At 40.2% G+C, this 27,040-nt stretch overlaps 1 long non-coding RNA gene across 1 annotated transcript in view; it reads right to left on the minus strand.

Annotated features, from left to right (window-relative positions):
* Positions 1-226: 226 nt before the first annotated feature.
* The window catches only part of LOC117077994, a 45,541-nt gene continuing 18,727 nt past the window's right edge, over positions 227-27,040 (minus strand). Inside the window, exon 5 of the long non-coding RNA XR_004434890.1 lies at positions 227-394. This is a non-coding gene — a long non-coding RNA (uncharacterized LOC117077994). The remainder of the gene's footprint in view (positions 395-27,040) is intronic.

The following is a 27,040-nucleotide window of genomic DNA, read 5'->3' on the forward strand; positions in this document are numbered from 1 at the left end:
CTGGATGAAGGCTCACCCCAGAAATCAAAAAATTTTACTTTGATCTCTCCAGCCTGGGCAACAGAGCAGGACCCTGTCTGGAAAAAAAAAAAAAAAAGAGAGAGCGTGGCAAATACTGGGCATGGGAGGCATGCATGACCTTACAAAGATTTTCACCAGGTCTGCCCACCTTATTTTTCTATTAAGCCATAAAACTTCTGAAGCCAGTCTTGCCTACAATATTCTATTTTCTAGAATCTGCAGAGTCAGAGTTCAATGAAGGATTTTTTTAAAAAATTGCAAACCAAACTAAAAATAACCTAAAAACTTACCTTTTTGAGAGTGATACTTCCAGATTGTAATGTTATATAAGGATGCTTTCTCCATCTTCTCAACCCCAGATGTCCTGCTGCTCCTAATGATAGAATACAGAGAGGCGGACCTGTTTAGGTGGGCATGTGATGTTCTTTAAGCAAATGCCCAAAGAAAAGAACCAGTGCTCTTTGTTTTGTCTCTGGTCAGCTTCCAGTACTTTTTCTAGTTCTCTGTAAGTAACAGACTTTCTTTACGAACATTGTTAAATTAAAGCTGCTAATATTTTTAGGTGGGATAAGTGTGTTATGGTTATGTTTTCAAAAATGATCTTTATCTTTAGAGATAAATGCTTAACTATTTATGAATAAAACAATCCAATGCCTGGAAAGTAATTCACAATAACTCAGAGGGGCTGGGCACAGTGGCTCATGCCTGTAATCCCAGCACTTTGGGATGCTGAGGCAGGGGGATCGCTTGAGCCCAGGAGTTGGAGGTTAGCCTGGGCAACATGGTGAAACCCTGTCTCTACAAAAAAAAAAAAATACAAAAATTAGCCACGTATGGTAGTGCATGCCTGTGGTGCCAGCTACTTGGGTGGCTGAGGCAGGAGGATCGCTTGAACCTAGGAGGCTGAGGCTGCAGTTAGCCAGGTTCATGCCACTGCATTCCAGCCTGAGCAACAAAGCAAGATCCTGTTTCAAAAACAAAACAAAACAAAACAAAACAAAAATGAACAAACAAGCAAAAATCCAAAATAGTTCAGAGGGAAGGGTATAAATGAAATGAAGTTGACCATGAGTTGATATTTGTTTTAACCTGGTGATAAATACATGCTGGTGTATGTATGCTGATGGGAATGATCCAGTTTAGTTGCAGCAATTGATGACCAAGAAGAGAGAAGAAATAGCCTAAGAAGCAAACATTTAATGATGTCATGTGAGGACAGGTGGATTTCAGAGACTAAAACCTCTTAAGTAATCACTTAAACTTGGAGTTTGAATTTTGAGCATGCTGAAAGCATTCACCCTCCACTCTGGTCATTTTGCCAGATATGGAAACATTTAGAAAATGAGGAAAGACGTTTCTAAGCCATATTAATTTCTATTTTGGCTAGATTTTGCTCTCGATCTTTTTTTTTTTTAAAAACATATTGGGAGTCACATTGGGCATATTTGATACCTTTAAATATCAAGGGTTTATTTAAATGTTGAACTAACTCATTTGTTTTATAATCTTGACCTTATAAGGGTGATATCTGGGCCAATACTCAAAGATTTTATAAGAATACTTGGTTGATGTCACTTTCTTCCACCCCCTCAAAATAATGAACTACCCAGAACTGTAATGTTTCCTCCTCCATTAGGTCAGGGGTGGGTGAAGCTTTCAAGCTGCTATCACTTTTTCCGAATAGTTTCATTCATTCTTACTCCTAATTAATCTACAGTATTATGTAGCAACCAAATAAATAGTCTCCTAAGGAAAGCATTCTCTCCTTGGCTGTTCTGAAAAACTCTGCTGACTCATTCGCAGTTGGGCTTGAAAAGTTTTTTTCAGGCTCATAATGCCAAAGAAGCTACACATTTTCTGAGAAATGCCTCTGCTTCCCTGACCTTAACTAACAGGGGAAGCTTTTCTTTTGGGTTTTCAGTGTCTGGGCAACTTACGGGGTTTAGCACAGTTCGGGGAGCCATTTCTAAGAATATATTCTACAAGTTAAAGATTCAGTTGCTGTCTACCCCACCTCCAAATTCCTTACATGTGTATCAAAAAGCCTTTTATGCTCAGGGCCTGGGTTCATGAGGACTGGTTTGTGGCCCTGCTTGTTGCCCTCCCTCACTGGGTATTTCTTTTGGAGAATCTATCTGGATGATCTTACTCACCAGAAAGGGGTGATAAGAAGGCGACTCAGCTGGGTGAAAACGTGGTTGGAGCTTAAGAGTCCCAGCATCAAACAGTGATATAAACCGCAGTAGCAGCAATAACACTAAGATGTTCCAAACTACACATACACACAAATAATTCAAATAGTAACAATAAGATGGACCTCACTTTGTGGAAGATACCTTCTGATGAAATCTTGCTAAATTGAAATTGGATTGTAAATGTTTCCAGCTGAAGTCAATGAAAGTGGTCACGTCTTTCTTTCTTTTTTTTTTTTTTTTTTTTTTTTTTTTTTTTTTTTTGAGACGGAGTCTCGCTCTGTCGCCCAGGCTGGAGTGCAGTGGCCGGATCTCAGCTCACTGCAAGCTCCGCCTCCCGGGTTTACGCCATTCTCTCGCCTCAGCCTCCCGAGTAGCTGGGACTACAGGCGCCCGCCATCTCGCCCGGCTAATTTTTTGTATATTTTAGTAGAGACGGGGTTTCACCGTGTGAGCCAGGATGGTCTCGATCTCCTGACCTCGTGATCCGCCTGTCTCGGCCTCCCAAAGTGCTGGGATTACAGGCTTGAGCCACCGCGCCCGGCCGTGGTCACGTCTTTCTACTGTTTATTCTTGATATGTTGGTTTCAACTGATATGAGGCCAGGTGTTTGGACCTGGTCTAGCTTGTGCCCGTATTTTGTACTCAATTACCTAATTTATCCTAACACTATGAATCTACCCAATACTGATGTACCTACATGTTTGTACAAGTAGTCATTAAAATCATGCTTGGTGGGGTAAATCAGTCAGTCTTCAGCTCATTGCCAATGGCATTTTTCTGTTTCTTTGATGGGAAATCCTACCCTTCTGAAGACATGCCTTTCAAGTGTTCAATGGTGGAGTTTTACTTTGACTTCCTGGTGACAGAGCTAGGAAGTCAATCAATCAATCTGGTCAATTAACAGAGGATACATGGAGTAAACAAAAACAGCCCGGGGAATAGAGTAGTCTGAGATCTAGTTTTGACTACATACTTTTATCTGGGCAAATCATTTCAATTCTCTGAACCTGTTTCCAGCTGAAGTCAATGAAAGTGATCACGTCTTACTATTGTATTTGTCTTCTGACCCCAGTCCTGGGGATGAATCTGTTTCAGCTAAAATTAACATTTTTGTTTCAGTTAAAATTAACATTTCATACAAGTCTTCACTATATTCCTCTGCATACATTTCCCACCAAATAACAGCTAGAATGAAGGTCCCCTCAACTTTGAGGACAGAACATTTATAACCTCCCTATCACCACCACAAGATGTAGCATATACTAGCTATTTTTTCAAAAATCTTTTTCTTCATCTATAAAATGAGAGGTTAGAATGCTTATTCCCTAAGTTACTTTGATTTTTGCATTCTGATGGTGTATTTACTGAAGACTATTTACTAGGTACAGTGCCCTATAAGAAATGCAAAAATTTTAAGACATAACACTTCCTTTCAGAATGCATGCAGTCTATTTGGGAAAAAATTTTTGAAAAAATAGCTAGTATATGCTACATCTTGTGGTGGTGATAGGGAGGTTATAAATGTTCTGTCCTCAAAGTTGAGGGGACCTTCATTCTAGCTGTTATTTGGTGGGAAATGTATGCAGAGGAATATAGTGAAGACTTGTATGAAATGTTAATTTTAACTGAAACAAAAATGTTAATTTTAACTGAAACAGATTCATCCCCAGGACTGGGGTCAGAAGACAAATACAATAGTAAGGGGCTCTGCAATCTAAAAGCTTCTAAAGGGTGTACAAATCGTTAGTCATTAAAGTCATGCCTGGTAGAGTAAATCAGTCTTCAGCTCATTGCCAGTGGCATTTTCCTGTTTCCTTGATGGGAAGTTCCAAAATTCAGAAGGCATGCCCATGCTAGACATACTATGCTAGCAATGCAATGCAAGATGGGTCAATCCCCAACAAAGCATATAAAAACTGTGAGGGTTTTTTGTTAAGTTGAGTTGCATGGGTCAGGAAAGACCTTCCAATGAGGTGAAAATTTAGATGGATCTGGAATGTTGGAGGGAAGCCATTCAGATAAAAATCATTGTGGTATTTGTGATATGATAACTCTCTTTCCTGAAAGCTTTATCAACCATGGGAAGTTAATGTTGGAGGGAGACCCACTGTGACTGGTTGTTCATGATCACGGAAGTGGTGAGAAAATAGGTTGAAGCTCTTCTTTAGCTTAATTGGATCCTGTTGTTTAACAAGTTTGGAATCAAAAATAACAATTTAATGTTTTGTACATGGCTGTGTGGGCTCAGTAATCCATAATTTCAAAAAATATGATTCTGATGTTCAGCCAGATTTAAGAGCCAATGCATTATTAGTCATATCTCCATGGAAGCACTGTGTTCAAATTGGGAACTTTAGTTCAAGGGAGAGATGTATAACTTGGAGAAAATCCAGAGAAAAGCAATCAAAGCCATTAGAAGTTAGGATGGTGGAATTCTAGAAGAAATGGTAAATGAAATGAAGAACAGAATGCTAATGGACAATTAGACTTTGAATATGGAAACCACTGTTACATGGGTGGTAGCTGACAGTTGTTCTCTGGGCATACGAGAGAATAAAAAAAGTGGGAGTGAGCAAAAATGGGAGCAACTGGGATTTAAAACAGGTTTGTCAGCAAAGTCTTGACAAAATCTGTGAGAGAGTTGTTGGGAAGTTAAAGGTGGAGATTATGGTGTTTGGGTAGATTTTTTAAAGGTATAATTTGTATTGATGTCAAAAGGCAAGAAATAGACAAGGCAAAGTATCATTACTCCGTATATATTCAAATTACTCAGGGCTGAGCCTTAATCTACATCTACCAAGGGACCACAAACAAGAACACACTTAAATAATGTAGATTTACATGACTAAGGGCCCTGGACTCTCTTTGGTGATTATAGATACTTTCTGTGTACTTGGAGGATGAAGAATAGGCAGAGAGATGTCTTTTGTGTCCCTATGAATGTTGGAGGCTGGAAAAAATTGCACTGCATTAAAAAATTCTGACTCTCTAGCAATTGGTCACGATGGGGGTTCATTGCCATTAGTCCACAAAGTGGGGACTGAGCCTAGAATTAGATTAGGTCTGGAAGGGAGCTTGCAGACACTCTAGTTTAGTGCTTCCACAAGTGTGTTTGAGAAACAATCAGGGTGGGAATGTTAGGACTGTTCCACTAAAGAAAAAAAGGAGTTCATCAGTCATATAAATTCTTAAAATGCTGTGCTAAAAAGTTAAACAAATTTATTTATTGCAGGGATTCTCAGAGGCTTGATTCTTCCAGCAGGGCATAGTAACAAGCATATGCATGGTGTATCTTATCAGCACATCTCTCCATGAAATACTTTGAGACAAAAGGAATATTCTGGACCAACTCCCTCCTCTAGTTTTTAATAATAGCATCCTGAAGTTCAACAGAAGTAAAGAGAGTTACTCATATATAGACTTAGTAACAGGTCAAGGCATAGAAACAAGTCTGTCCAATTTTGGAGAGTACCTTTTCAGGACTCCACTCTGTTACAGTTATATACTTGTGTTAGTTAAATAGTTATCATTTCTAGGATGCATTTGGGACAAACCAACGTGAGCAGTTCTTATACATCCGATGAAACATTGTTGATAACCAAAGCCAACGGGATCAATTGCAAAACTCATACCACCATGAAGACATCATGTGATGCTGACAATGAGAAAGCTGTGATTGGAACTGATCTTGAAACCACCATACTTGAAGACAGTCTCAGGTCAATATTTTAGCATGCACTGTATTATATTATTGCAGCACAAAGTTCTGCATGAAGGTCTTAATTTTCTATAGAAACTTCCTTTATGAGTACTACTCTGTGCTTCTAATACGTGGTTGTGCGTACATAGAAATTTACCTCACGCATGGGATAGAGGGTAGAACAGATAATGCACTGCAGATGGATGTTGGGAGTAAAGTAAATTGCCACCAATTAAGTTATTTCTGATAAAGTGATTCTTTATGCCTTAACTATTAAAAACAAAGCAAAACAAAACAAAAACACCTCTCTCTGTCATTTCCCCCTAAGGAATAGAAAGTATTAATCTATGTATCTGAATAGCAACCACAGATCATTATTTAAGCATAAATTCCCTGCTGTAATTTGTGGTTTTGACCATTTTATACACAATGGAATTAATTTAATTTTGGATAAAAGATACAGAGTAGTAAAAGGAACTGGAACCAAATAATTGCTGTTTTTAAAAAAATTATGCAAGAGTTTTCTAGAGCCTTTGTTTTATAGTTTTTCAAAGCCAGCTATATTTGTGCCTGTTGGAAGAAGCTGACTCCTGCTGTGTGCAGCTTGGGTTGCAGAGGCAGCATATTCTGCTAGTATATTTTAGCTGTTTTTATGCCGAGATGAATAGGCTATTTGAAGTGAAAGGCGGACTGGTAGTTCCTATTGGAATGAAAGGATCATAAATCCATTCATGCCAAACTGAACACAGTTAGACAATGCACTGAAGGCAATTTTTATCTGGTAATTACTGTCTTTGTTCAGAAGCTTTGCCAATGCTAACTGATTGAAAAGCTCCCAGAACAAATAGTGAAAGGACACAGCTCCTTCATTAGCCTAAACTGCATTTGAATCAAGCCTGCCTTTGATGACATTTTGTTTTTCTTTTTAAACAAAGAGTTAATGTGCTTTTTAATTTGTGTATTTAAATTCTCGGGAGATGCGAAAGGATCATTATCTACCATCTTCCTAACCTTGCCTAGAGTAGGCCTTCTGAGACCAACAGACTTTCCTATTTGAGAGCTTTGCATTTATGGCTGCTACCTGAAAGGGCAAGGGTCAGCAAGCAAGCCAGATGGCTGGAAAAGCTCCTGAAGACTGGAGGGATGAATGAACATATTAAAGACTCTCTCTGTTGGATGGAAAGCAAGTAACACCCAGATTAGCAAATTTCCTTTCTTTGGGGGTCATCTTGACTCTCTATTCTCGTGGACGTTGACTTATTTGGCCCTTGCAGTCAATTGTCTTGTTCCTTCAGGATGATAACCTCTTTATACTGAAAGAGTGAAAGAAATAAAGAAGAAAATAAGGGGGAAGGGGGAAAAGGGAGAAGGAAAGAAGGAAGGGAGGGAGGGAGGGAGAGAAGGAAGGAAAACCGACAATTACTCTGGTTACCCAAGACTTCCATGCAAAATTACAGGTAAAATAAAACCTTTTCTGTCTTGTTTGAAGATTCATTTGTCAATTCAAATAACATTTGTGAAATACTCTGTGTGTGCCCAAAGTTACTTCTAGACTGTCTTTCTAATCTTGCCAATGATTTAATTGAGCTATGTGCTGCTTATGATGTATTTCTGGTGGGCCTGGAAATACTGAAAGATGAAGATTGTAAATGAAAAGTCATTCAGTGCAATACTGTTAATTGATACCTACTTGATGGCAGTCATTGGAGGCAGAAGATGAATAAGTCACAGCTTCTCCATTAAAGAGGCTGTTAATTAAATAATATCAGTGCGTGCTAATGGTCCAAATACTTATCTAGGTACTCACAGATGAGACAGGGAAGCAACAGTCAACATAACATTTAAAAAATATGCTAAGGAATTAACCACTTAATAAAGTTTGTCCTCAATCAATATTGTGTATCTATGCTAGTCAATATTTAAAGATGAAGACCTTAAATGAAAAGCCATTAAATTCAGCTAATACTAATCGGTACCTCCTTATGGCAATCATTGGTGGTAGAAGATAAGTCACAGCTTCTTCATTGAAGAGTTCATAGTCTAGCAAATGAGCTTCGTAAGTAACTGTGCCATTGAATGTGGCTGTTGTAAAATCTAATGATGCAATGAAAACAGTTGTTAAACTGAAATCACAAATGTTGCTAACATGAAGGAGTTGACAAAGCTGATGATGCTAGAGAATGGCTCAAATCATTGGCAAAGCCAAAATAAGAATCTGGTAAAGTTAATTTGGGAAAAAGAGAAACTTAACAGGGATGATGTCAGAAGATGGGAGTCAAAAAATCAATTTGAATATCAAAGGCTTTGGAGGGGTCTGTGGGGAAACTGGTGAAACCTCCAATGTTTTTGTACAGATGACCTTACTTATGACTGTGCACGAAAGTCAACTGTGAAGGCAGGGTGCACAAAACTATCATACACTTTTGCCAGAAAAACTGTGCCAAAAGAAAAATCAACACTTATGTCATTGCTGTTCATTTTAAGAGTTAGGATATGGCAATTATATCCTGAATTTTTCACAAATAAGAAAATATAAATGTATTTTCCTACTTTTTAAAACAAATTGCTTTTCTTTTTAGAATAAAATCCTACTCTAATCTTTTTTCCAGTACTTACTGTGACATTTGGTTTCTATTTTGGGTGGATTAACTTTTTTCTTTTTTCTTTTTTTTTTTTTTGAGACGGAGTCTGGCTCTGCCGCCCAGGCTGAAGTGCAGTGGCCAGCTCTCAGCTCACTGCAAGCTCCGCCTCCCGGGTTCACGCCATTCTCCTGTCTCAGCCTCCCGAGTAGCTGGGACTACAGGCGCCCGCCTCGTCGCCCGGCTAGTTTTTTGTATTTCTTAGTAGAGACGGGGTTTCACCGTATTAGCCAGGATGGTCTCGATCTCCTGACCTCGTGATCCGCCCGTCTCGGCCTCCCAAAGTGCTGGGATTACAGGCTTGAGCCACCGTGTCCGGCCGGATTAACTTTTTTCTATATTGCTCACCCATGCCTTTAATTCAAATATCAAAAACATTAGCCTCTTCTTCACTTTAATTTTTCTTTCTAACTCCAGAAACTTTTTTCTTTGTACTCTTGAGTCTCTTAAGTGTGCTTATGGTTGTTGCATTCATGTTGTCATATGCCTCCTTTGCTCTTGAGTATTCTGTCCTAACTGATATTTCTCTTCCTAGTTGCTGGGTCCTATGTGATGTGGTACTGGTTTTCTTTGCTGACCCACTGGGAATGTTACAGGTGGTTTAATTTTAAATGGACTTTTTCAGAAACAAATTACGCTCAGGCAATGAAGGCTTTCCACATTTATGACACAATATGATAAGCATGTACATAGATAAGCATTACAAACAAATAGAAAAATAGTTGAAACTGAAGGATTGTTCTTTTGAAATGCACTCAATGCCTGTACATTTCCTACAATATTTTACGGCAGTGCTCTTTTGAGTTAGATGTTCTCACAGTCCAACCTATGGGAAGAAGATGATGATGATAAATCTATGACAATGTCTGGCTACTGGTATCTGAACTGGAGAGATAAATACCAGCTCATGTTGTCAGTCCAGGATGCTGGGATACTGTAAAACAGCCCAGATATGCTTGCTGCCTCTGACTTCTGATTTAATCCTTGTTCTCAGGCTGCCCAGCCACATGATTCACCTTGGTCCTAGATAACCTCCAAGTTCACCAGGCCATACAGGGTCTTGAGGAATGCAGGTACGTATAAGTCCCTCCTCTCTTTTTGGGAGAATTGCCAAGCCAGGGAATGAGTGGAGTGTTTGCTAATAATTCTGGAAAGGCTTCTTTAGGTGCAAGTATTTGCATTAATTACAGTTACTTTCCTTCATTTTTTAAGACCCTTGATTCTGAGTATTGGCAAGGGTGTTATGCAAGGCTGTTGCTTGGTGATGTTGGTTTGGACAATCACTTAAGTGCTGGTGTTCTATTCTTCACAATAAATGGAAGTGTGAACATTGTGATCTTGGGCTCCAGTGGCCAAGAGGAGAGCAGACGCTCCTCTCCACAGGTTCCTATCAGAGATACTTAGAGCTTAGAGTTGGGAAAATTGACCCAGCACAGACTCCCATCTCATTCCTTTTCCTGCTGCTAACTCTTAGATGTGCTATTCCAACTATTATGATACTGTCAAGAATTGGTAGTTTTAAGGCATGTTCATCCTGTAGCCCAATATTTCCAGCTTCCATTGTGGCCAATCATAGTACAGTTTCACTGCAAAAAGACTAATCTGACATCTAAAAAAGTATGGAAAATGTATCTAACTTCACAGAAATCTTTTAGACTAAGGGGGGTATGATTCATATCACACAGCCCCATTTCTAAAAATCACCAAAACCATTAACCTCTGCAGTGCCACTCAACACAGGGTGACAGCTCTCTAGTCCCCCATCTCTAGAAACTTCCCCAAACTCTTCCCTGAAGCTCACTTATCCCTGCCTGTCCTCTGACTTGTAGCTTTTTCTTTTCGGGATCGTTTCTTCCTAAGAGCAAATCCCTGCTTTTCCTAACATAAACCAGCCTAGTCTTTCCTTTCTCCTGACTTCCCTATTGCTACCCCTCGTCTGGTCCAACAAAAACTTGAAAACAGCATGTGCCTTGTAAGGCAAGGGGAAAATAAGAAAGGCTGCGAATGCTCATTTACCTTCGCGGTGCCTGAATGTTTGTGTACTTTGAATATTTTGTCCCTGTGAGAGTCCCTTATGAGAATTCTGCCACTACCTTGAGCAAAAATCCTTGTAAAACTATTTTTCACATGACACTGAAAGTCCTCCTGAAGCTTCCCTTTAAAACAGGCTCAGCAAACACTTTCTGTAAAGAAGTAGATAGTAAATATTTTTTGTTTTTCAGGTTATAAAATCTCCGTTGTAACTACTGAACTCTTCTGTGGTAGCCTGAGAGCCATCATAGGCAGTATGTAACCAAATGGTGGCTGTGTTCCAATACAACTTTATTTGCAACAGTGCTTCTCAATCATGGCTGGCCATCAGTATTACCAGAAGAGCTTTTTCAAATCCTGAGGCCTAGGCCATATCCCAGACCAATTAATTAGGACCTCTGGGGTGGGACCAGGTCATGCATATTTTAAAGTTCCTTAGGTGAGTCCAATGTGCGGCCAAGGTTGACAATGCCTGCTCTAAAACTCAGGAACCAGCCACCTGGAAACTGATGGGGATCTCAGCCTGGAGAGATACTGATCTCCAATCCCTGGAGTGGCCAGGTGGGGCCTCCTGTGAGCAGCCCTATTCCTTTATCCTAGTGTGTCCTAAAAATGTGGTCATTTTCCACATGTACATGAAAGGCTAAGAAGCATCCACTTAGGAAATAAGCAGCCACAAATGCAAACACTATGTTAAAGTTACTGGCACTTCAGCATACTACAGGCAAGTGCCACCAGTTAGCCAGGCGTGGTGTCACACGCCTATAGACCCAGCTACTTGGGAGGCTGAGGGGAGTGGATTGCTTGAGCCCAAGAGTTCGAGACAGAGAAAGACCCTGTCTCAATCAATCAATCAATCAATCAATCAATAAAGTTATTGAAATTCCTTGGATAGTGATACATGGAATAGTTGTTTCTTTGATAAAGCTAAATTTATTTTAACTATTCACTCTCATCTAAACTGAGAAATATTCATACATTCAACTGCTACTTTTTCTTGGTCCTACAGGCTACATATAAAACTGATTTTAACAGGATTGTCTCTTTCTAGGAAGAAGAAAATAAACTGTATTTTCTGTAAGTAAATCAGAAACCCATTCCTCAGTTCATGGCTATGTTCCTTTTTTTTTTTTTGAGACGGAGTCTCGCTTTGTCGCCCAGGCTGGAGTGCAGTGGCTGGATCTCAGCTCACTGCAAGCTCCGCCTCCCGGGTTCATGCCATTCTCCTGCCTCAGCCTCCCGAGTAGCTGGGACTACAGGCGCCCGCCACCTCGCCCAGCTAGTTTTTTTGTATTTTTTAGTAGAGACGGGGTTTCACCGTGTTAGCCAGGATGGTCTCAATCTCCTGACCTCGTGATCCGCCCGTCTCGGCCTCCCAAAGTGCTGGGATTACAGGCTTGAGCCACCGCGCCCAGCCAGCTGTGTTGCTTTTTAAATCTTCCAGAGCATGTCTTAGCTGGTAACAGTGAAGGACTGGGTTAGACTAATACTTCTCTGTTTTAATTGGAACCTGGGTTCAAGCAGATGGAAATGCTGTTTTAAGTTATTCTGAAGCCGAATTGTCTGTGACCATTTAACTTGAAGTATAACACTTTGTAGAGACAATCTCTCCATGGATAGGATTCTACTGTACCTGATTTACTGCTTCTTGGCTGTCATTTAAGAAGGACTTGCAGCTGGCCATCAGCCAGGAAACAAATCCACTGCTTTTCTATTCCTTGGCAAGCCTTGGCCTGTCATATACTTTTGATTGCCTTTGAAACATCGACCTAACAAGACAGTCAGATTTCAACGCTAGCAAAGACACTTTGAGCTAGGATTATGAGGATGGAGGAGACAGTAAGCCCCAGTGCACATCCCTTTCTCCCTCCTCTTGGTCCAAGGACCACATGCTGCCTCATGGACTTTGGGATGAGTCTTTGCAAAGGCAGCTCATTGCCTCATGCATGCCTTGGCAGTAGTTCATGACACATGCCCTCCCTATGCCCCATTTGGTTGATTCCAAAAAAGGTAAGAGTTTATTGCAACAGGCTCAAGGGCTGCTAAAGGGAGAAAAGAACACCAGTAGAAGGTCTTTCTGGCATCTCAAAAGGCTCTTGGAGAATTTCACATGAGGACAATGACTCAATGTGGTCCTTTCCAGATTTTCAGTTCTTTCCATAGCAGCTCTAGGAGAACAGAGACCTATTGAAAGGCTGGCAGGGCTTTTCAGTTATGTTAGCAAAGAAATTCATATTACTTTGAGAAAATATTAGTGATACACATCAAAACTGGGGAAGGGGATCTGATGGAGATTGGGAAGGGAGATAAAGTCCACTCCTTTTTAGTGTTCCTACCGGCACCCGTGGCAGTGCTATTGAGTCCCTTGGATTCCTAACCCAAGTGATTTTGAGTAGGCCTAGAATTTGCCCAGATGTTTTGCAGTGGTAAGTTCTCATTTGAGTGAAGACTTGAATAGTAATGGAAGCAGAAAAAAATATGCTACAGAGGGTAACAGGTGCCATTAGTAATTTTGCTCAGACTTTTCTAGAAGACTCACTTTTTGTTCTTTGCTTAGTCAAGGCCTATCTTTCCTGCTCACTTCTGTCTTAACCTCAAAGCATTCCATAACTGCTCCAGGCCCCAGTAATTAGCCTTCTTCGGACCTTCATATTTGTTCCTTAAATGAAAACAGCTGCTCTATTTAGAGGTGCCATGAAGACACTGGCCTATGTATTCTAATTTTCCTCCTGGGATAATCCCTGAAGCACTTTCATGAAACTCCCAGGGCTCTAAAACAACAAATTTGAAAAATCTTTGACCCCTACCATTTTCCTAGCATGTAGCATAAGATAACCTTGTGTTGTGTTTTATCTATCGATTTTCTATTTTACAGAAGTAGTATATATTTACCAGTATTTGGAAGATACAGGTATATGAAAAGAAAAAAATGAAAATGGTTGTCAGCCCAGACTCTGAGATGAACACTAGCAACGTTTTGGACTTTTCCATTTTGATCATTAATCTATGAATTTGTATGGGTATCTATGATCATAAATATTGATTTAAAGCTAGCCTTTTATTTCAACCTAATACTTTAACATGAATAATTTTAATGTCATTAATTATTTTTATCCAAGGTAATTTTTCATCTTTAACAAACTTACTGAGGTATAATTGGCAAAAGTAAGCCACACATAGTTAAAGGGTATATTTTGGTAAGTTTTAACCTATGCATATACCCATGAAACCAACACTGCAATCAAGATAATGAACATGTCCATCTCCCCTAAAAGTTTTCTTGTGCCTCTTTGTAATCCCACTTTCTTCTTTCTGTCTGCACCCACCCCAACCCCTACCCCAGGTAACCACTGAAATGCTTTCTGTCAGTATAGATTAGTTTTCATTAGAATTTTATATAAATGGGCCAGGCACAATGGCTCACGTCTGTAATCCCAGCACTATGGGAGGCCAAGGCAGGTGGATCACCTGAGATCAGCAGTTTGAGACCAACCTGGCCAACATGGTGACACCCTGTCTCTACTATAAATACAAAAATTAGCTGGGCGTGGTGGCAGGTGCCTGTAATCCCAGCTACTCGGGAGGCTGAGGCAGGAGAACCGCTTGAACCCAGGAAGTGGGGGTTGCAGTGAGTCGAGATTATGCCACTGCACTTCAGTATGGGTGACACAGCAAGACTCCATCTTAAAAAACAACAACAAAAAAGAATTTTATATAAATGGAATATTATACTAGGCATTCTTTGTGTCCGTATTCTCTCACTCAGCATACTTATTTTGAGGTTCACATTGTTGCCTGTATCAATAGTTCAATCCCTTTTATCACTGAAGAATATTCCATTGTATGGATATACCACAATTTATTTATCCACTCACATGCAAATATGGACATTTGTATTGTTTCCAGTTTTGGGGGCTATACGAAATACATCTTCTTTTAACATTTATGTACACATGTTTGTGAGGCCATATGCTTTTTCCTTGGATCTGAGGTAATTTTAATGGCTGCTTTATATTCCATTGTATGAATGTACCCTTGTTAATCTAACCCCTATTCTGATGTTTAGATTGACTCATGATTTGGGTTCCCTTGAAAGTAAAGTCTGAGATCTAAGACAAGGATTTGCAAGTTATTTATATGAGAGCAGTAGAAGAGAGGGGTGGGGAGAGTAAGTCAAGGAAAGGAGCAAAGCCACAAAGCTGTGTTAGTGAGCTACTGATCACTGTGGGCAACTGAAGCTCAATCCCATGGGGTCCTCAGAGGAATCATGTAGAATAGTCCTCAAAATGGTCTCTGGATGGAGAGGTTGGAGAATTTATCCTCCATTTCTTTCTCTCATTGGTGGACTGTGGTCCCCTGGGAATATTAACTACCCCACTTTTCTGTGCCACATCTAACACAGGCAGAATGGCCTTCTGTGGCATCCAAGAAAACTCTGAACCAGAAAAGCCTTGAGACAGCAAGGTAAGCCCACAGTGAAAGGCTGGGACCATGCATGAACTGTCCACCACAGGTGTACTAAGAGCAAGGGGACTGAGGGCAGTGGTGTGAAGAATCTATCTTGCTTCAGTGGTGTCGTATTTTGCTGTTATATACAACAGAGCACCAAACATCTTTGCACTTGGACTTTTTTTTTTTTTTTTTTTTGAGACAAGATCTCACTCTGTGTCTCCTAGGCTGAAACGCAGTGGTGCAATCACAACTCACTGCAGCCTTGACCTTCCGGGCTCAAGCACTCCTTCTGCCTCGCTGAGTAACTGGGACTATAGGTGTACTCTACCATGCCTGGCTAAATTTTTTTTTTCCATTTGTTTTGTAGAGAGGCAGTCTCACTTTGTTGGCCAGGCTGGTCTCGATCTCCTGAGCTTAAGCAATCCTCCTCCTCAGCCTCCCGAAAGTGTTGGGATTACAGCCGTGAGCCACCGCATCCAGCCTGCACTTAAACTATTATATATATGTTATGTTATGTTCATAGAAATGGAGTTGCTACATTAAAAGATTTGTGCGTTGAAAGGGTTTTAATTCTAGTCACCACATTACTCCTTGGAAAGGCCTCAGTTTACCTCTCATATGTTGTATACGAGGACACCTGTTTCTCTGCTCTTTTGCCAATACTGAGCATTTTCATTAAATGAACAAAGAGAAACTTTGCTAATGGTCAAAATGATTTACTATTTTATATTCCACTTAATTACAGGCCCCTACATATCAACAGACCACACCTTATTCATCAGACACTGGATTCACAAATGAGCATATTTAAAGCAACCATCAAAATTTGTCCATGGTGATGGGACTTTGGGCCTGTAAAAAGTAGCCTATGGACAGACTGTGTAACACCCTAGTTCCTGAGCTGTCTTTCCCAGTTAACCCCTTCTGATGGGACTTCTGGATTTGTCAGGTGATTTCTGCTTTGCTGCTGAACAGAACTGGGCCCTGCTCAGTGTCTCACTTAACCTGTGCCTTGCTGGTTCGATGCTGGGTCCATGCTTGCCCTCGCAACTGACCTCTGTCCTTTATGTCTCTGCAAAAATACTGTGTCTCACCTAACAGCTTGTCTTCACTGGAGCCTGCCTTTTAGTTAGGACATGTGGGACTTTTTGACCTTTCATAATACTGGAAGTCAGGCCAACGACCCTGGCTGTAGACCTTATTATGTCTGATGGGACTCAAGAGGCTGCCCCAAGACCCCAAATCATAACTAATTAAGATACATGAGGAAGAGATCTTTTGAGAATAGAGAGAGAGAAACACTTGCTGGCATTTCATTTTGGGCACAAGGCATGACTGTGCATCCCAGGCTGTGACCCAAATGTCTGCCTCAGAGCTTCTGGGCTCTTCTCTGTCCTGGGCTTTCACCTGTTGGGTTGGCACTGCCTGTGGCCCCACACGTGGCTCCTTTCTGACAGCTGTGCTCCAGCAGGTGGTGTGAGCCACCCTCATCACCTGCTGTCTGCACTGACATTTGATCACTTGAAGCTGTTCATTTGCTTCCATGTGCACATTTTGCTCTCTGTCAGCTTGCCAGCCAGCAGTACTTTTTAAATCTGTGACATGCATGCCCAACTTCCTAGGGCTGACCACAATCATCCCCCACTTCAACACCCACAGATGGCTGTATTTCAGGGCTTCATTTGACCTGCCATTTGGCTTAAGAGAAAGGGTGTGGAGAAAAGTCCCGGACAAAGGATAGGAACAGTGCCAAATCAGAAAGCCTCTGAAGAGACCGGACAGCATTATTGTTTGAGAGAATCAACAGTCCTGATATCAGAGACTGACCCTATGGGAATCCCGAACAATTTCCTTTTCTAAATAACCTCGACTTAATGAACAGCAATTTTTCAGTTTTAAACTGTGTTTTGCTTTGTTTTATTTTGTTTTTGCTTTGTTTCATTTTGTTTTTTGACCATGATATAGACTATGATGACAGGTCAACCGACTATGGACCATGATGTGCATTACTGACAGAATTGAAATTGTTTATAGGCCGGGCGCGGTGGCTCAAGCCTGTAATCCCAGCACTTTGGGAGGCCGAGACGGGTGGATCACGAGGTCAGGAGATCGAGACCATCCTGGCTAACACGGTGAAACCCCGTCTCTACTAAAAATACAAAAAAAAAAACTAGCTGGGCGAGGTGGCGGGCGCCTGTAGTCCCAGCTACTCGGGAGGCTGAGGCAGGAGAATGGCGTAAACCCGGGAGGCGGAGCTTGCAGTGAGCTGAGATCCGGCCACTGCACTCCAGTCCGGGAGACAGAGCGAGACTCCGCCTCAAAAAAAAAAAAAAAAAAAAAAGAAATTGTTTATAAAGGCATGTCCAGTAAATATGATACTGCTGTGAGGAAATAATAGAAAAGAAAGAGGTATAGAGAAAGAGAAAATTGTATTCCCTAAAAAACTACTATTAGCAATAAGACAGTGCAAAAGAAAGACAACTATACAAAACACTATAGCTGTATCGTTAAACCAGCAGTGCCCAATAAGAAAATATTATGAAGCCTAGAGGAGAGGCCAATTCTTCACGCTCTCAACACATAGAATTTATTGGGTAAAGTATAACAAAATTACTTCTGAAATAACAGAGGAGTTCAAATATAAGAATGTGACATCCACAGATACCAGAAAAAAAAAAGAAAAATCTCCAAGTCAATAAAAAATAGTACAAAGGATATAAGTAAGAAGAAGAAACCCAAATAACCAGTCAAGATACAGACATCACTAGTAATCACAGAAATTCACATCAAAACAGTGAGAGTGTTTATCACCAACAGATTATAAAACAAATATTTTAGTTTTTGACAATATGAGTTAGAGGTGAGGATTTAGAAAAGAAAATGGAACTCCCTTTGACTGCTCATGGAAGCAGTGCTTCCCAATTATTCATGGTGCAGAATCAGGTCCTTTTATTTTTTCTTCTGATAAGAAATCATTATATACTGGTCATACCCCATATCCAGCTCCAGATGCAGCATATTGTTTTCAACATCATATTTTAAAAATAACTTTTTTTTTCATTTATCCCTCATATGTCTTCTAAGACACTACTCCTAAAATATATTGATTTTCGCAGTGAAAAGCTTTTGGCATCACTTAACCCATATTGTCCAAATGGGCCTTTTCCATAATTTGTTTTAGCATTACTATTGTTGTTATTTTAAAATAATCAGGTTTTTTTTTTAGTCCAATGCTTTTGTAAAATATAAAAATCACGTTTGGATATCACAGAAATATCAAATTATGATAAATACTTCTAAACATTTAATCTTAATGTCTGTACTTACCATAGACCAATAAGTCATGGTTCATGGACCAGACTCTAAATTTTTATGGTCAAAGAATGAATTGAAAGTATGCTAAAATTAAGCTAAATTAAAAAAAAAAGTTTACCTTATACTTTGACAACCTACTTCTAGAAATCTATCCTAAATATATGTTGGTTTAAGACACAAGGAAACAAACTAGAAATATATATTAATAGGAGAAAGGATGATTATAGTCTAGCCATATGGTGGCATATATAACTGTTAAAACGAATAAACAATATTTACATAAAATTGGAAAGAAGTTACACAAATGGGCTCACATTATTCAAACATGCATATGTTTGAAAACCATAGAACACACATCTAGAAATGCATGTATTTATGTGTACAAGTGCGCATAAACACAAACCCTAAATTGTTAGTGGTGTTTACCTCTGGCGATGGGATTGGTGGGAAATTTGCATGTGCTATTTTATAACGAGTAAGTATTTCTGTTTAGAATCTCTATTTGCTGTTTAGAATCTCTCAGTTTGTCAATACTGGAACCCTACTGACATAATTGCTGCAATTTCCATTTATTCCTGAGTATGTGGTCAACAACAGACAGTAGCCTGTGAGGGAAACCCAAGTGTCTGCTCAAAGCTGGAATATGAACCCCAGACTTCTAGGAGAGCAGATGTTTCTAAACACATGGTCACATCCAGAAGGAAGCAGTGCAGATCTTTTAGGGCCTCCCAAGAATCCAGCATAAGACACATTCTTTCAGGCCCTAGTCAAGTTCCCTGCTGTGTGCCAGGAGCTGCAGAGACCAGACACAGAGTATCAAACATGTTAGAAAAGGATGGGCTGTCTTCACAAGGAGCTTACCAGCTGCCTGGAGAATAATCCAGACAAAACACAAAGGAAGTCCTTTAATGAGCACCCACACTACAGGACAAAGAACCAAAATAGAAACAGGATCCCATAAAATCAGAAAGAAAACAAAGATCCTTACTGCCATTGTATTAGTTAATACAATTCTAAAACAGATATAGGGACATGGCTATTGGAAATGAGAAAACAAAAAGTATTATTAGAGATGATATAATTGCCTACTGAGAAGCCCCAAGAGAATTAAAAAGTGGCTATCTGTATGGGAGTTTAGTAAAATGGCTGGTTAAAGATAAGTGAACAAAAGTAATCAGCTCTCCTGCTCTCCCTGAAGTAACTAACCAAGATACATGAGGTGTTGGGGGGAAACACTCCACCCTAAAATGTCTAGACATAATGTTAATTTTAAAACTGAATCTGTGTGAGGAAAATTACAAACTGCTACTGAGAGAGTTAAAAGAAAACATGAATAAATGAATATAGAATAAGATGACTGAATGAATACAGAATAAGAAGACTGAATATTATCGAGGTAAATTTTTCCCAAAGTAGCATATTGGTTTAACACACTCCAAGAGTAATTAATTGAGCTGCTCTGATTAAAGCATAATATAAATTTTGAAAAATTACATGAGAGGACCCTGGTTCAATACTTTTTATTTTTTTAGAGATGCGACCTCAGGCCAGGTGCGGTGGCTCATGCCTGTAATCCCAGCATTTTGGGAGGCCGAGGCAGGCGGATCGTTTGAGGTCAGGAGTCCGAGACCAGCCTGGCCAACATGGTGAAACCCCGTTTCTACTAAAAATATAAAAATTAGCCAGGCATGGTGGCGCACCTGTAATCCCAGCTACTCAGAAGGCTGAGACTGGAGAATCACTTGAACCTGGGAGGCGGAAGTTGCAGTGAGCAGAGATCACACCACTGCACTCCAGCCTGGGCAACAGAATGAGACTCAGGCTCAAAAAAAAAAAAAAAGAAAAAGAAAAAGAAAAAAAAAGAAAACATGAGATGGGACCTGAATGTGCTGAATGTGTTTCTCAGTTTGGAGTATAGTGGCTATTCACAGGTGCAATCACAGTAGCACACTGCAGTCTCAAACTCCTAGGCTCAAGCTTCCTCCCTCTTAATACTTCTTTTAGAAAGAGACACATTATTTCTTTTTTTTTTTTTTTTTTTGAGACGGAGTCTCGCTCTGTCACCCAGGCTGGAGTGCAGTGGCGCGATCTCGGCTCACTGCAAGCTCCGCCTCCCGGGTTTACGCCATTCTCCTGCCTCAGCCTCCCGAGTAGCTGGGACTACAGGCGCCCGCCATCTCGCCCGGCTAATTTTTTGTATTTTTTAGTAGAGACGGGGTTTCACCGTGTTAGCCAGGATGGTCTCGATCTCCTGACCTCGTGATCCACCCGTCTCGGCCTCCCAAAGTGCTGGGACTACAGGCTTGAGCCACCGCGCCCGGCCAAGAGACACATTATTTCATGTTTCTACATTTTGTGTTTATGTATACACACACAAACACACACAGACACATTAAAAACTACAGAAATGAGATCGTATACTGGCATGGAAATGAATATATATCATCAATGAAAAGAAAGTGATTGTAGAAAAAGAGTCCTGATATATGAGAAGATAACAGATAATAAAGGAAGACTCACAAACCAATGAGTCAAGAGATTGTTGTCAAAGAGTTGAAAATAATTGACTCTGGGGGAAAGTGTTACATTCAGATCTCACATCATGCAAAGAATAAAATGCAAATACTTTTAAGAATTAGGTATAAAACATAAAAGCAGGCTGGGCATGGTGGCTCACACCTGTAATCCCAGCACTTTGTGAGGCTGAGGCAGGCAGATCACCTGAGGTCGGGAGTTCGAGACCAGCCTGACCAACATGGAGAAACCCCATCTCTACTAAAAATACAAAATTAGCTGGGTGTGGTGGCACATGCCTGTAATCCCAGCTATTCTGGAGGCTGAGGCAGGAGAATCGCTTGAACCCAGGAGGTGGAGGTTGTGGTGAGCGAAGATCGCGCCATCGCACTCCAGCCTGGGCAACAAGAGCGAAGCTGTGTCTCAAAAAAAAAAAAAAAAAAAAAAAAAAAATTAGGTATAAAACATAAAAGCAAAAATAGTGGAGAAAATGTTGATAGGCATAGGAAATATTTTAGAATAAAGTTCTCATTTACCATCGTTATATGACCTGTAATATGCCTAAGAATACATTTACACAAGGTATGCAAAATCTTTTGTGGAGAAAAATACAAAAGAGTACTGAAAGATGTGTAAGATGGCCTAAATATATGCAGAAATAAAGCAAGTTCATGAAAGGAAAGACAAGATCGGGAAGATGATGCTTTTCAAACTAATCTACAAACGCAATGTAATTCAAATCAAAATCTAGACAGGATTTTCTGTGGAAACTGATGAGCTGACCTTAACATTCATATAGATGAAAAAGAGACCATAATAGCTAAGACACATGAAACTTGCCCGACCAAATATCAAGACTTATTTTTTGAAATACAGTAATTTAGATAGCATGCTATTTGTGCAGAGTTGGACAAAACAGATCCAGGCATATATAGAGATTTGATGCGCGACAGAGAAGATCTTACAAATCAGTGGGGAAAGTATAAACTATTCAACAAACAAGTCTGGGAAATTAGTTATTCTTCTGAAAAGAAAATTAAGTCACTAGCTTATACCACACAAAGATAAATTCCAGACAAAGATTTAAATGTGAAAAGAAACCATGTAAACTTCTGGAATAAAATAAAGGAGAATATCTTTACAATCTTAACTCTTTCACAGACAAGCACAAGAAAACAAAACTCTTAATTAAGGAAAAGATAGACAAATATAACTACACTAAAATTATAAACTTAAATACAAGAAAAAAGGACCTTAAAATTAAAAGGAATTATAGACAGGAAGAAGATATTTGCAATGCATATAATCAACAAATGTTAGTATCTAAAATATGTAAAAAAATGTTTACAATTCAGCAAGAAAAAGACAAATACCCCAAATGGGCAAAATATATGAAAAAGCAAATCCACAGAAGAGGAAACTTGAATGCCAAATAAATGGAATGTTGCTCTATTTCTCTAGTTTTTAGGAAATGCAAACTAAACAAGAATATGCCATTTCACAGCCAACAGATTTGCAAAATGAAGGAAAAGAAACTTTCATACACTGGTGGTATAAGTTGATAAATCATGCTGGAATGAAATTTCTCACTCCACCTTTGTGAACCTGTAACCTAGAGAGGTTATCTGACATGTGCACAGGGAATCACACACCAGATTGGTTTTTGCAGCATGTAATGGTGAAAAATGGAAGTAACTTAAATGGTCATCAACCAAACAATAGATATGTAGATTGTACTATATTCAGTGATGGAATATTACAGAGCAAATCAAACGAGGGAACTAGAGCAACATAGGTAAGATTCATCAAAACCACCAGTGAAAAGGCAAGCTCCTCATAATGCCTGATAGGATGCCATTTTCAAAACTAGAGTCTTATTGTGGATACATGCTTTTATGGTAATAGTGCAAAATATGGAGAAGATTGATCCAGATGGGGGTCATCTCTACAGCAAGAGGAAGGGTATAACCAGGAAGAGGGCCTGGGGAATGTCAAAATGTTAACATCTGATACATCTGAGTGTTGAGCACATGGGTATCTGTTATATCACTCTGTATGTTAATACATGTTTAAAACATCTTACAATAAAAATGGGGAAATTGTTGATTGTACTTTATACATTTTATTTTTTTTAGAGACAGGGGTTTTGTTCTGTCACCCGGGTTGGAGTGTAGTGGCATGAACACGGCTCACTGCAGCTCAGATCTCCCTGGGCCCAGGTGATCCTCCCGCCACTGCCTCCCGAGTAGCTGGGACCACAGAAGCGTGTCACCACACCTGGGTAGTATTTTCTATTTTTTATAGAGATGAAGTTTCATCATGTTACCCAGGCTGGTCTCAAACTCCTGAGCTCAAGCGATCCACCCACCTTGGCTTCCCAAAGTGCTAGGATTACAGGCATGAGCCACCATGCCCAGTCTCTATAACCTGGTGGGAGGTTTATGTAGGAATCTTATTTCCCTTAGTACCTCTTCCATTACCTTTGCTCCATAGCAATAGCTATTCCCTGACTTCCTGTCTATGATAAGGATGACTGGCATTTTTTCAATCTTACATACAGTAAAAATTTTTAAAAATCTTTAGAAAACTTTGCTCTTCTTTTTTACCATTACATAAATTCTAAACTAAAAGCTGTGTATTTGCTGTGCAAACACAGTTTCAAATATGTGTGCCATCCCTTCCCCACTCCCTAGCTCCAAATAGATTGTAGCTTCTAAGTCTATCCTGGATACAAATTCTGAGGCCAGCGGTGTGCACAGCTTTCCAAACATCAAGGAGGCATGCGACTGGGAAGTTTTGGAGTTGTCCTTCTCCATCAATGGCCAGAATTTTAAGTGGAGAACTACGAACTCAAGAGCGCATGGAACAAAGCTATTCCATATATGTTGTGAGCATGAAACATCTTGGACATGGCTAATGTGTAGCTTCCATCTGGCATTTTCGGTATTATGTAAAATTGTTATGTCAGCAACAGATGGTAAAGCTAAGTGTTAGGAGATATTACTTATGCCCAGTTATCAGGTTTGCAAATCTGAACCTGAAACAGTTCATGGGTCTGTGGAAATGCATTGCAGTGCTAGATTTTCTTCTGTTGAGCTGCTTTTCAGAGTATTACTTTCTTGCCTGTTTCTCTTTTCCTCATTACTAACAAACCTTGATTTGTTCTGATATCCTCATCAGAGCTCCTGAGGTGACTTCCCCACCGTTAGTCCATCAAGTCCTTGGCCCATGTTTTTTGCAAACTGAGGAAGGACTTACAACTCGCGTGTGGGTGAAATGTTCGTATCTCCTCTCTCGTGTGTGTAGCTTCTAGATGTGATTTCTTCCAGCAGCCATTTAGTGACCGTGAGGAAAACTGCTTTAGGGGGAAGCTGATGCTGAGGAAGGTAGAAAGGAGGGTCTGAGAAAGTCTGAGTTTTTACCATTAATGAGCTGTTGATGGTCTATAGACTACTTGACCACTGGACATGGTGTTTTAGTAGATGAAATACATCCTTATTGCTCAAGTCTGTGTGAGCAAGGGTTTCTTTTTTCTTCTTTTCTTTTTTTTTGAGATGGAGTCTTGCTCCGTTGCCCAGGCTGGAGTACAGTAGCGTGATCTCGGCTCACTGAAACCTGTCACCTGGTTTCAAGCGATTCTCCTGTCAGCCTCCTAAGTAGCTGGGATTACAGGCACCTGCGACCACACCAGTCTAATTTTTGCATTTTTAGCATAGATGGAGTTTCACCATGTTGGCCAGGCTGGTCTCGAACTCCCAACCTCAGGTGATCCACCCTCCTTGGCCTCCCAGTGTTGGGATTACAGGCATGAGCCACTGTGCCCAGCTGAGCCAGGGTTTCTTTTACTTAGAGACCAAAGTATCTTGATACAAGGAGAAACTTCAGTATTTGTTAATTTGAAAGTCTCCTTCTATAAAGTTTATGGAATATGATGAAAAGGAACCACAGACAGCAATCAAGAGCATCTGACTTCCTGTTTCCCCACTTGGAGGTAACGCTATTCATGTTTGACAAGGCAGGAGCTCTGAAATCCAGTCCAGCCAGGACAGCACACTGATTACATATCTTACATTTGCTTAACACTTTACAGTTTAAAAAAATATACACATATATGTAAGTGTATGTATGTGTGTGTATATATATATTTATATATTTCCCATTTAATTGTCTCATCAACCATGTAAAGTGAGCTGTTTCGGCGTTTTTTAAAAAACTGGAAGTTCAGAGACATTATCAAAGGCAAGCAGGTTAGAAACAGGTCTCCTAAATTTAGGACCACTGAATTTTCTGCTGAGTTCTGATTACTTTTCAAATACTCTGTATTATGAATAGATGTTTTCTGTAGAAATACCGTATCAATACTTAATTATGAGATGAAAAATGTTTTGGAAATTGTAATGGTCAGGCTGGCACAGGTTATCCTCTAGTAAAAAATGTCCCCAAATCTTAGTGCTTTTACAACAGCAAAGGGCTATTTCCAATCATGGGTTGGCAACAGCTCTCCTTCATATTTTCCTCACTCCAGGCCCCAGGCTGATGAAGCTATTTCTATTTGAACCATGGTTGGTCATGATGGCAGAGGGAAATGCACATGGCGAACCATGTGCTGGCTCAAAATCTTCTGCCTAGAAGTCCCACACGTCGTGTCCACTCTCACATTTTAGCCAAAGCAAGTCATGTAGCCAAATCAAACATCAATAGAGTGGGGAAGAATGATGCTCCCCTAGAGAGTACTAGTGACAAGCTGGGTACAGGGGCTTATACCTGTAATCCCGGCACCTTAGAAGGCCAAAGAGGAAGGATTGCTTGAGCCTAGGAACTCGAGACCAGCCTGGGCAACATAGTCAGATCTCCATCTCTACAAAAAAATAAAAAATATTAGCTAGGCATGGTGGCACACATCTGTAGTCCCAGCTACTAGGGAAGACTGTTTGAGCCCAGGAGTTCAAGGCTGCAGTGAGCTATGATCGTGGCACTGCACTCCAGCCTGGGAGACAGAGCAAGACACTGTCTCAAAAAGCAACAAAAACCAACAACAACGACAACAACAAAACCAAAAAAAGATAACACTGGTGACTATTTATGAGCACGAGATACTTTCCATATTTCAAATGAGCTTCTATTCTAATTCTGTGTCCCTAGATGCAATACCACTCAGCCTTGAGAATGACCAGGTTAAGGGGCTGTGGTATCACTCACGATTGGATGTAACCCACAGTTGACCTAGGAAAGTTTCTCAAAGCATGTCCTCAAGAATACTAGTTGCGTCAAACATCCCTAAAAATGGGTCATGTGGTCTTTTGATTTGCGAAAGTGCTATATCCCAAACTCTTGAAACTTTGCAGTGATAATAATATGTTCAAGTCTCCGAGAAGTCCTGTAAAATGCTGGACTTTGTTTAATCGGAAACTTTCCAAATTTTTTTTGATCCTGAAGCCTTTAATGTCTTCCATAATTTTATTTATTATTTGCTTTGCATAGCACTTATTGGCATCCCACAGTACCACTGTTCCCTGATCACAGTTTGGGCCAATTTGCTGCAGTAAGACTGGGCTTGTGGTCAGGTCCCTAGGGTTTTAGCTTCACCTCTTTCACCAAATAGTGTGAACTTGGTGTATCATTCATAATTCTGTTTTAATTTCTACATTTCTTAAACAGAATTAGTGTTATCCTCTGAGCTCCTGAGATCATTAATGTGAAAACGACTTAAATAATATAGTGTTTTATATATGCAAAGAATCAGCCTTGGACAAATATTTCAAAAAGACCCATCTTTTTATCAGAGTCCTGACTCTTCTCCTTGCACTTCCCACAAGCCCAGGTCTTTGGGCCTGTGTCAGAATAGGACGAACTGACAAATGTGCTTGACCTGAACTCATCTTCATGGTTGAGCTGTAAACATGGAGCCCTCCTGTCTTTGATGTTTCACAGCCAGCTGGGCTCTGGCTTGAAAAAGTAAAACTAATCACTGCAGGCTGTTGCTGCAGCAGTAATAGTATTTTGGTCTTCTAGATGTGCCTGGATGAATGGGACTACTGAGGTGAAGGGAGACTTGAGGGACCATACATCTACCATAGGTGGGGCAGAGACAGAGCCTGAATTCTCATTTCCCATAGTAAATGCACCAGGGCCATGCAATGAAGATTAGGGGAGGTCCCAAGACCCTCGCCCAC

This window comes from Trachypithecus francoisi, unplaced genomic scaffold, assembly GCF_009764315.1.
Source record: "Trachypithecus francoisi isolate TF-2019V2 unplaced genomic scaffold, Tfra_2.0 Lachesis_group6, whole genome shotgun sequence".
NCBI lineage: Eukaryota > Metazoa > Chordata > Mammalia > Primates > Cercopithecidae > Trachypithecus > Trachypithecus francoisi.